Raw genomic sequence first — 11630 nt, forward strand, 5'->3', positions numbered from 1 at the left:
CTTCCAAGAGAACTTTTTGGGCTCAAGACCAATTCATGTTGCCTTTGAGGCTTCACATGTAGGTACTTTGACATTGTCCTCTTCTGAGTTTGTGTTGCCACAGTAGCATTTTCTCATTTTTCAGCATATTTCATGACTTTTAAAGTTGAGCTGTGCCCCTGGGTCACAGGGGTCACTATCCCAAGCTTTTTATGAGGAGGGGCCAGCTCACAGGCTTTCCAGTCAGGGGCCTCAGGTGCTTGTGGCTTGCCCACTGCTCTGGGGTGGCTTAGCCAAGTCATGACTGTTATGCCTGAGCTCTGGAGCTTGCAATTTGCCTTCTGCACTGTGGTGGAGGCTTCACTGCTGGCCTACTGAGGGCCCTTGGTAGCTGATCTGTGCTGGGTAAGAGCCTCCCACTGGCTTGCCTGGACACCTTCTACTCTGGGCTGTGCTCCCTTTTTACCCCAGTGAGACAGACCTTTCTTGAAGTCCTTCTGAGTTATCTAAGCTAGAAAATTGTTTCCCTTTGTCTTTTTGTGGGTTCTGTGGCTCCAGAATCCATTTAGAGCCTTCATTTAAAGTTGTTTGTGAGGGAAACTGGGGAGAGCTCAGGAAACTTCCTGACCTCTCTCTGCCATCATGGCTCCACTTCCTCCTTGGGAGTCTTTCTAGTAAACTTCTCCTTCTTAGCTTAAAACTTGAAACTTAAACTTTTCTCCTTCATACTTAATTTACTCTTTTGGTTTTGTTGTAGGCTGGGAAATCATCTGTATTTGTTAGATTTGTGTAAAGTAAACAAACTTTTAGTGAGGGGCTTTTTTCATATGAGTAAAGTATATTATCTTTAGTTTATGAAATGCAAGATGGCCTAGGAAATAGAGTGCTACACATAAGTCAGGATGACCAGGCTTTGACTTCATCCTCACATCCTAACCATGTGATCCTGGACAAGTCATTTTAGCTAGTAGTAGTAGTAGCAAGTGAATAATGAAGAGATTTCATTAATGAACTGACCCCATTCCAATATCCCTCTCCAATTAACATTAAAGTCATTATCAGTCCTTTAGTTTCTCACTTATTTTTGGATGGTTCAGAAGTGAATGGTCTGAATATTAAAGGATCAAGGTAGGCAGTTTGGAAAATTGAAGCCTCAGTATTTTTGCCAAATTTTTTTCCAGTTAACCAAAATCTTTTCTCTCTTCTAACCCCCATACCCCAGTAGAAAAAAAAAACCCTTGTTAACAACTCTGTGTATCAAGCAAAACAAATTCCCACATTGGCTGTGTCCAAAAAATTACCTGTCTCATTCTGCACCAAGTCCATCCCCTTTTTATCAGAATCTGGGTAGCATGATTTATAATTGGTTCTGTGGAATCATGGTCATTGTACTAAGCAGTTCTTAAGTTTTCCAGAGGTGGTTTGTCCTTATAATGTTGCTGCCATTGTTTAATAGCTGTTTTTTCTCACTTCACTCCTGGTAATAGAGTTCAGAAAGTCAGAGGAAGTGAGAGGCCCTATCATGCTATCATACAGTTTAGTTGGAGAGATTATGACAGAAAAACACAATCAGCACTTCATATTGAGTCTTTGTTCTATGAATTAGTGAAAAGTTGCAATTGTAGCATACTTTTTGTGAAGTTTTGCTTTTTTCTATAATCTGATAACCTTATTAGGTCTACCAGGTGGTGGCTCTTCTTATTCTTGCTCTGAATGTGTGTGTGTTTTTAAATTTTGTTTGTTCTTGTGTTTTGATAAAGCTATTTTTGTTGTCTCTGCTTTTTTTTTTTAAACAAGCTTCATCTCATTTTGGTTGTTAGTCTTCCCAACAGCAGTCTTCTAAATTTTTTTGGAATTGGACTTTTTTTTGGGGGGGGAAGGGATGGAGAAGAGAAGAATTTGTTTTGTTTGTGCGTCACCTTCTGCCCTTTATATTTATTCTTTTAGAATTTGTGTTCATTGGGAAACCTCCCTGTATTGTAACATTCTTCTCTGTAGATACCCTCCTTCATTATCATAAATTATAAGATGATATTATTATTCTCTCCCAAGGCATTGGCTTCACCAAATGTTACCTCCTTGTTGATAAGAATAATATCCATGATTTTAAGCTTTAGAATTTTCCCTCTCTGACCATGTCTAGTTCTTTCATATTTCCTGCTCATTCAAGGCCCTTTTTCTTGTCTCTCACTATATACTCTCTCTGTCTCATGATGATTTTATTTGCTCCCATGGGTGTGCCGTGTGCATATAACTCTGTATTGTACATCCAACTTTTATTTCTCCCTTGAATTCCATTCCAGCATAGCCAAATACTATTACACATCTCTAAACTTGCCCCTCTTCTGATTTCCATGTTTCTGTTGATAGTACCAGTGCTATTTATCATGTCTGGATTTGAAACCTCAGATAATCTTTGATTCTTCTCTGTCTCTCTTCTCATGAGTAACTTATCTGTCTGTCTCTACAGCATGTCTCACAATGCCACTGCCATAATTTGGGTTCCGATTACCACATGGTCCCTCTCTTTTTCCAGTTTTGCCCCCTTCTCATCTATCCTTCACCGATTTTTCAAAGTCATCCTCCTAAAGCACAAGTATGTGCTTATGTTTTAATCCAGGCATGAGGAACAGTAGATTAGGTATCTTGGCCATAGTAGATATTTAATATGTTGGGCTTGAAAATAAAAATATTCAAATAAACAGAAATGGGGAAATAAAAAAGATTTTTTTGGGGGGGTGGGAAGAGGTTAAATTTGATTTTTAGACTTTAGGGAATATAGAACATCCAAGTAGAGGTGTCTGTTTGAGTGTAAGGTAGCTGGTGAAAGTTCATGCTTCAGGGGCAGCTAGGTGGTACAGTGGATAGAGTACCAGCCCTGAAGTCAAGAGGACCTAAGTTCATATCTGGCCTCAGACCAAACGCTTGACACTTACTAGTTGTGTGACCCTGGGCAAGTCACTTAACCCCAATTGCCTTTAAAAAAAAAGTGCATGCTTCAGGGCTAGATGGTAGGCAACATATTTAGAAGCAAGGCAAGTACTGTAGAGCTTCCTTTGTGATGCTATTGTTTCTGTCTTCTTGGTACCGAGTCAGAAATTACTTATCCCTTTTAATCATTAAATTAATAGTGTGATGCAAAACTACATAAATGTTTTTACAAAAATTTTTTATTTATGCTTTAAAAATTTTACATTGTTATCACTTCTCAAGGACTCTTCCTCTCATACTTCCCCCTTCCTTACATAGCTGCCTTCTAGCTTTACGCCTATGATCCTCTGAATACTTAGCAACACTTTGGCCATATCTGACAAAGACCTCATTTGTAGTCCACTACCACTGAGAAGGGAGAAATACAGCCTGGTCCCTATAAATGTGAATAATGAATCTGGCAAATGATTCCACACTATTTGAAGTTATTATTATATGTAAAATATGGTAGTTGGCTCCAGCCCAGTGGAAATATGTGATGAAAACATTTAAAAATAATTTATTGATGTAATATAATGGCAAAGGATAAGAAAAATATATTTATGATGAAGCTTATTACAAAATAATAGGAAAGCAAATTTAAAAAAATTTATTAATATTATATCTAAAGAAGCCTACAGTGATAATATATGAAAACATTGTTATTGTTTAAAATATTTTAGCAGTGCATACTGTACTGTCTTTTCTGCCTTTAACTCTCTGAACATAACTTTATCCGGCTGTCTATGAATTTGCATGTTCATGTTCTTACACAATGAGCCAAATTTGGTTGGATGACTTAAGACATTATCTAAAATCAACAGTTCTTTAAATACCGTGTTGTATTCCCATACTTTTCAACAGCTGGACTAAAATAGCTTGAAAACTAGTCTTCAAAAACAGCTTTAATCACCCCCAAAACTGGAAATGGTTGACGGTTGCAGTCTCTCAACGTGAGGATTTCAAGACTGATAAACAAGCATGGCTTTTAAGTCCCCGTCTACGTTACCTCCCAACAAAAGTGATTTCTTTCTTATAAATATAAGTTCTGGAATGCATCCTTTTCTAGAATAAGCCTTCTTTATCCACCTTAAATATGTTGATCATTGTATTCACTTCTTCCAAACATCAGGCTTATTTAGCCCTGTTGTTCTTATCTGCACTGGTGTCTTTCCAGTAATTTTAACATTATGCATTTTTTAAGTAGCCAAATGGATATGGATTTTTAAAGTAATCAAACCAGCCAGTGCTTGCAGTAAAAGTTTATTCACTGTCTATTTCATTTCCATTTTCATTCGCTACCTTAATTAAACTTGAAGTTTTTGTCTGAATGGCACTTCTGTTCAGAGGAAGGTGTTTGGATGGCAATTTACAATCCATACAGCTAAAGGTACTCTTTCCATCATTTTAACACTTTAATTCTGTGTAGTTGTTTGCCAGCTACACAAAACCTATTGCAATTGAGCTTTTTCTTTTGTTTCATCTGCATGTGTTATAATATTCCATACTGTCGATTCAGGCTTCCAGCATCTTCTGTTTTAATGTGCCCGTATTCATCCCATTCAGTTACATCAGATTTTTGTTCTCATTTAATGAATAGCCCCTTACTTTTTGTACTGGCAGTGTTCTCATCTGAAATATACTTCCTCTTGTTCATTTGGTTAAAGGCTCTTTTAAAAGAAATTAACACAGCTGTTAGTAATATGCTGTACAGTAGCACATCACATTTACATGGATGGTAGGCAAGTGCAGACTGAAGACATTGATATGCTAAAATCCTTAACTGTGTCACACTTGTTGCGGTAATTGAGTTTTCGTTTATATTACATGTAGCCTGCTCCCATTTTATACTTTGCACTAAAATAAAATTTATATTATTCAAACTCACATTAATCACATCTTAGCCGTATTTCATTGTCTTCTGAAGTTGAGGTTGGTCATGATCACAGGCGGGTCACAGATGCCTTGTTTAGTGGTAATATGAATTGTTCCCTTAGTTTTGCTTGGTTCCATTCATGCAAGTCTTCCCAAGTTTTCCTAAATTGTTAATATTTGTTGTTTCTGTGCAGTTTATAAGGATGTTTTAAATCTGATACTTAACAAATAGACAAAAATATTTTAATACATTTATAAATTGGTTAGCCATTTTCCAATTGATGGGCATCCACTTTACTTCCATTTCTTTGCTACTATAAAAATATATACACATTGCATATTATATTATTTGATGTTATACAATGCATTATAAAATGCTGTTGAATATTTTTATGTAGATGAGACCTTTCAGTGTCTGATCTGATTGGGGAATATACCTTTGTAAAAGTGTATATACAGTTTACTGGTTTTTCGAGTGTAGTTCCAAATTGTTTTCCAGAAGAATTGAGCCTTTTCATGGTTCCGCCAAAAGTAATTAATGTTCCTCTATTCTTACAAACCCTACCGTATTCTATTTTCATTTGAAAATTATCTTTACCAGTCTGATGTGTGATATAAAACGTCAGAATAAACATATTTAATCTTTGTGTTGACCACCAACTTCATCTTTCCTATAAGTTTTAATTTCTGACAGTGCAAAGGACAGAGGAGAGATCTGGGTCTTAGACTTGGTTTGTCACTCTAGCTTTGTGATCTTGAGCAAATGAGGACATCTCTTTGGGGGTTTCCTTGTATGTAAAAATGAATGATTGGTTTATATCAACCAATGTTGCCTCCACTTTACATATACTATGATTCCTTTATTTAACGGTTTATTGGAGCCACTGATGATACTAGGTTGCAAAGTTTACTAGTTGGACTTTTACCTCATTTCCCTTTCTCTCCAGGGCAGGTGCTAGTAATAATGTGAATTAAATAATAGTAGATGAGAGGCAGAAAAGGCAACTACAGTGTAGCATGATGCAGCATTTGGATAATGAGTCTTAGCTTTTCAGGAATAAAAAAAATCTAATTTGTAAACACCAACTACATTTAAGTACGGTATTACATTAAGGTCTCAAACTGAATCCAAAAGCAATTCTCAGCATGTAATTTTCATCACTTGAAGTCTGGATTTAGAAGTAATCCCCACCAGGCTCAGTCTAGCTGGCCTACTCACAACATGTCCCCAAGTGATCTTTCTAACCTCATTGGACATTGCTCCCTCTCCTGAACTCCACAGTCCAGCCAATCTGACCTTTTCTCTTGTTTATTGTACAACATTACATCTTCAGTCTCAATAATGTGTTTGCCCTGACTATCCTCTGTGCCTGGAATGCATTCACTCCTTGCTTCCATTTCATAGAGTCCCTTTCTTCTTTTAAAATACAGGTCAAAAAACCCATCTTCTTTTTGAAGCTTTTCCTTATCCTCCCAACTGCTAGCGCCCTCTCTTCCAAACAACTTTGTGTTTAATTATTTTGTCTTTTAAAAAATTATTAACTTCATATTCATACTCCATATATTTATATGCACTTGTGTGTCCCATTAACATGTTAACTCAGATTGTTTCATTCTTTATACCTGTATCTCCAGTGCCTGGCACATAGTAGGTACTTAATCAGTGCTTGCTGATTGACATTTAGTGCCTTTGGGCCTGAAATAGATTTAATAGCTTGGGCCAGAAGAGGAAGTGGAGTAGAGGGGCATTTTTTTCTCTTTAAACCCACTTACACTATGCAACTGAGAGTAGTCCTATTGCCCTATAGTTCCTAGAATAGCCACATTTAGCTTATCTCCAACCCTATTTTTAAGCTGTGGGACCTCTACAGTTAAGTCTCTTTTCTTCTGGAGCTATGGTGAAGTGAATATATATTTCTAATCTCTGACCTGTTCAACAAATGGTCAATAAATATTGAATTGTAAGCATTAGAGAGAGAGAGAGAATTTAATGGGATGAGAGGTTCCTACTGTCAAGGAGCTTATAATCTGCTTAACTTTGATCAGATTGGCTCTCAGAGTTAGGGAAGAGAGTTGGCCTTAAGGTTAACTATAGGTAAGATCCTCAATGCCTTTAAAAACATTATTGTAGACAGTGTTCCTTTAAAATTGGATTATTAGATTTTAACAGTCAACTTTACTGGCAAGATGGGCACATCGCTGCAGAACTTTTTCATTTTCTTACATAAGTGCATAAATACCCTTTATTCTTGTTCTTCCCTTTTGTAAAAGCTGGGAAGTTAGTTTGTAAATGTATCTTAATTTTCTTAAAAGAATTTTCAGCAGAACAAGTTAGGAAAAAGGATCATCTCACTGAAAGCATTTCATTGCTACCATGCTTTTGGAAAAGAACGACTAGATTAAATTTAATCTTTAGTGGAGTGCTTGATACAATGTTGCTTTTTAAATATAGATAGCTATTGCTTTTTAGAACTATCCAGATTTAAGAATAATTGGCTTTTGCCTAATGAGTGAGAATGCTTTGATTCTAATACTTATCTGATTGGAAAATTAGGAAAAACATTTCTTTGGTATTTTGAATTGGTATTAAATTCTGTTTTTATTCATGTTGATGGAAACATAAGCGTAGTTCTTCAAAGGGACATCTGATAGGTAAGATTATCATTAGGTGATCCTCTTGAGTATTGAGCAAAACATGTGTTAAATATATATTTCAAGAACCAAGATCAGAGGTAAAAGGCACTTATTTGTAAGATATTAAAGGATGCCCATTGAGGCAGGTAGAAATGTAAATTTGGAAGTTTAAGTATTGTTCAGATTCTTTGGCCTTCAGGAACTTTAGATGAAGTGATAAATTCATATTTTAGTTTTCCTGGGTGGAATTTTTATGTGCAAATATAAGACTATACTTGGTATTTCTGCCTTATCTTTTTATGTCAGGGATTCTTAAATTGGGGTCTGTAAACTTTTAAAAATATTTTTTATAACTATATTTTAATATAATTGGTTTCCATTGTAATCTCGTGTTTTATGCTTTTAAAAACATTTTGAAAAAGAGTTCATAGGCTTCGCTAGATCCATGACATAAAATATAGTTAAGATCCACCCTACCTATAGAGATACTCTTTTCTCTTGTATTATCATGTGTTTAATTAGCATCTCTGTTCAGATGTCTCCCACAACTATATTTGCAAACTTCATCTCGCTTAAACTCTACTGGCATTTCCAGCTGCCTGAATACTGTATGCATTCTCTGATGAAAAACCTTCAGTTGTTTCTTTTTGTCTTTTAGACAAACTTTAGCCAGGTAATTAATGCCTTTCACAGTTTGCCCCAATCTACCCCCAGCCTTATTTTTGTATACTTTATGTTGCGGTCATCCTGGAGCCTATTTCTGTTTAGAGGCCGCCTTTTTCTTCAAGATTGAGTGAATCCCCGTGCTGCCAATAGCAGTAGTGTGTTATAATGGAAGGATCCCTAGACTGCCACTTCTGTTTCTTAGATTCTCAGGTTCTGCCTGGGTGACCGTGGGCAAGTTACTTAATGTCTCTGGGCCTTGTTCCTTTACCTTTAAGAAGAAGCGGTTGAGTTAGATGATCTAGGAAGCTCCCTCCTAGTTCTAAATCTGTGTTTCTATCATATTCCATTATATCTTTTCCCCTAACTATTAGAGCTTTCCCTCTTCTCAGATGATATTAAGAATACTTAGTGGAAGGATCCTTGGAAGCCATCTAGTCTAAACTCTTTGTTGTTGCTTAGTCTTTTCAGCTGTGCCTTCATGGCCCCATTTGGGATTTTCTTGGCAGAGATAATGGAGTAGTTTGCAATTTCTTTTTCTCGCTCATTTTATAGATGAGGAAACTGAGGCAAATGGGGTTAAGTGACTTGCCCAGTGTTACACAGATGGTAAGTGTCTGAGGTCACATTTGAACTTGGGAAGATGAGTCTTCTTGACTCTGGGGGTGGGGTTGGGGGTAGGTGGACCGTGTAACCTCCAGGCCACATGTAGCCTTCTAGGTCCTTGGATGCCACCTTTTGACTGAGTCCAAGTTTTGCAGAACAAATCCTTTTATTATGGGGGTTTGTTTTATGAAGTTTGGATTCAGTCAAAGGGCCACATGTGAGGGTTCCACAGGTTCCCTACGCGTACTCTAGGCCCTGGCCTGGCATTCTGTCCACTGTGCCACCTAGCTGCTGGTCTGACCTCTATTCATAGGTTCCCAAAGTGGGCCATGCTGCCCCGTGGGGGTGCTGGAAGGATCCAGGGGGATGTAGTGGCCTCAGGTGCAATTGGGGCACAATGAATAAAAATAAGGGAATCATAAAGAAATAAGAGAAGATAAGAATTTGAAAAACCATTCATATATGTTTCATCTATTGTGTAACAGAGTTAAAGTCATAATGATTAAATTAATTTCCAAACAAACACACAAAATGCAAATTATAACTGATCAATGGTGAAGTCCCCTGACAGGTCTTAACAAGCAAGTGTTGGCAAGCAAGCATGTTGTGTATTGTCGGGAAGGGAAGTCCAGCATCCATCAGCAGGAATATGGGTGTGTAATGACTTGTTTACAATATTATACTATATGATTACACAACACAATATTACATCATCAAAATTTCACAATTTTATAATAAATTAGTAAATTTAAGATACACCATCAAAAATTTATATATTTTTTTGAAATGATACAGATTATTAAAAAAAAAAGTTAAAGTGTTAAAGAAAGTAGATTTCCAGAAAGATGCTGAGTAAATTTTTTTTTAAAGTGCGTGGTAGGCCAAATAGGTTTGGGAACCTCTGCTCTACTTAAATAAAAATTCCCTCTCTAACATGTAGAATTACCATGATGAAACCATGTTATACATAGAGTCTCTCACTGTAAACCCGCTATTTTGCAAGAAATTACCAACTAGTCAACAACCAGAATTGGGAAATCTCCATTGCTGACCTTTATAGAATTAGCCTCACTTCTTACTTAGAAGGGGCAACAGCCAACCTCCAGATATGGTTACAACTTCAGTGAGTGGGAGGTTGTTGATACTTTGCTATGCTTCTGTCCAGAACCCACAGTTTATCAGTAGGGCCAGCGGGGAGGGGAGCACTCCAAGCATGGCAGACTAGCCATATTAAAAAGCAGGCAGGAGAGGAAGTGTTTTGTGCCAGGATGCTAGTTTGGCTGGGAGGGAATGAATGTGCCAGAAAATGGAAAGGTAGCCTAGTCCCCCATCTTGTGAAGGACTTTAAATGCCAAGCAGAAATTAATATTTCATCTTGAAGGTAATAGGGAGTCACTGGAGTTTATTGATTAAAGGAGTAACAGATTAATTGTAATAGGAAAATAATTGGTGGCTGTATGAAGGATGCATTGGAGAGGGGAGAAACTTGAGGAAGGGAAATCAGTTGCAGTAGTCAGGCATGAGGTGATAAGGTCCTGAACTAGGCTGGTGGGTAGTGTCAGAAGAGAAGGGGGAGAGAGATGTTTCAATGGTAAAATTGACAAGACTTAATTACAAATTGGACATGTGATATGAGAAGGGAGGTGCGTACTTTGGAGTTTTGCTGTAGTAGCTATGTGGGAGCCTGCCTTTGGTGCTCATGCCATGTTGGTGGGAACTATCCTTGTATTTCTTGATTTTTTTTCATTTTTTAAATTGTTTTTCATTTACATTGTTGTTGCGTATTTCACTATACTAGTTCTGCCTTTTTTGTGCTTTATCATTGTGTACAAAATTTTCATGTTTCTCTGAATTTATATTCATTACGTTAAAAATAAATTTTTATTGTTATCTTTTGTTTTTATATCACCTAAATTTTCCCCTTTGTTCCTTTCCCTCTCTCATCCCAGAGAACCATCCATACGAGGAATATCTTTTTTTTTTTTAAAGGAGAAAGGGAGGCGGAGCCAAGATGGTAGAGTAAAGGAGAAAGAGGAAGGAAAGAAAAAATTCAGCAAAATTGATCAATACATGGGAAAACCCCCAAATCCTATGCAATGTTCCACGTGTTTGCTTAGCAACCTTCAGCTATGAAGATGAGTGGGGAGATCCTGTTCACTGGGAGGTTTTAAGACAAGGGAAAGTTTGAAACTGCCACCTTGGATAATGGGTGGGATAGATAATCAAAGGAACAAAAAGATTATTTTGTTACAAAGAGGGTCCAGTTAAGATTAGATAATATAAATTTGTCCTGGATTAAACTAGTTTAGTTAACATAACTCTTCTACTGGCTTTAGTAGCATTTGAATAAGAGTGGATGGAGCAGATAGTGGCTTTAATCCAGGATTATGACAAACTAAAACCCAGAGCAGCGATAGGGTAAGGGGGCCCAGGATTCAAGAATAGAGAATAGTATAGAATTAAACTGGTCAACAAAATGGTTGAGACCCAGAAGGGAGAAAATGGCCTGGGATGGAATGATTGGAGGATCATACAGTGAAGAAAAAGAAGAGCTTCAGTGGGAATGGGGAATAAGGTGTAGAGGGAAAGGTGGAAAACAGTAGATTACGATTAATTTTATAGTTTGCAGGAGAGTGCTTTTAGCTATGTGCCATGAGACACATAGATTTTTTGGGGGGGGGGGTCAGGCCATTGGGGTTAAGTGACTTGCCCAGGGTCACACAGCTAGTACTTGTTATGTGTCTGAGGCCAGATTTGAACTCAGGTCCTCCTGACTCCAGGGCCGGTGCTCTATCCACTGTGCCACTTAGCTGCCCTTTAGAGTCTTAATAAATACCTTTTTTTTTTTAAAGGCAATTGGGGTTAAGTGACTTGGCCAGGGTCACACAACTGATTCTTAATAA

The sequence above is a fragment of the Phascolarctos cinereus genome, unplaced genomic scaffold, assembly GCF_003287225.1.
Source record: "Phascolarctos cinereus isolate Bilbo 61053 unplaced genomic scaffold, phaCin_HiC Scaffold_7;HRSCAF=346, whole genome shotgun sequence".
NCBI lineage: Eukaryota > Metazoa > Chordata > Mammalia > Diprotodontia > Phascolarctidae > Phascolarctos > Phascolarctos cinereus.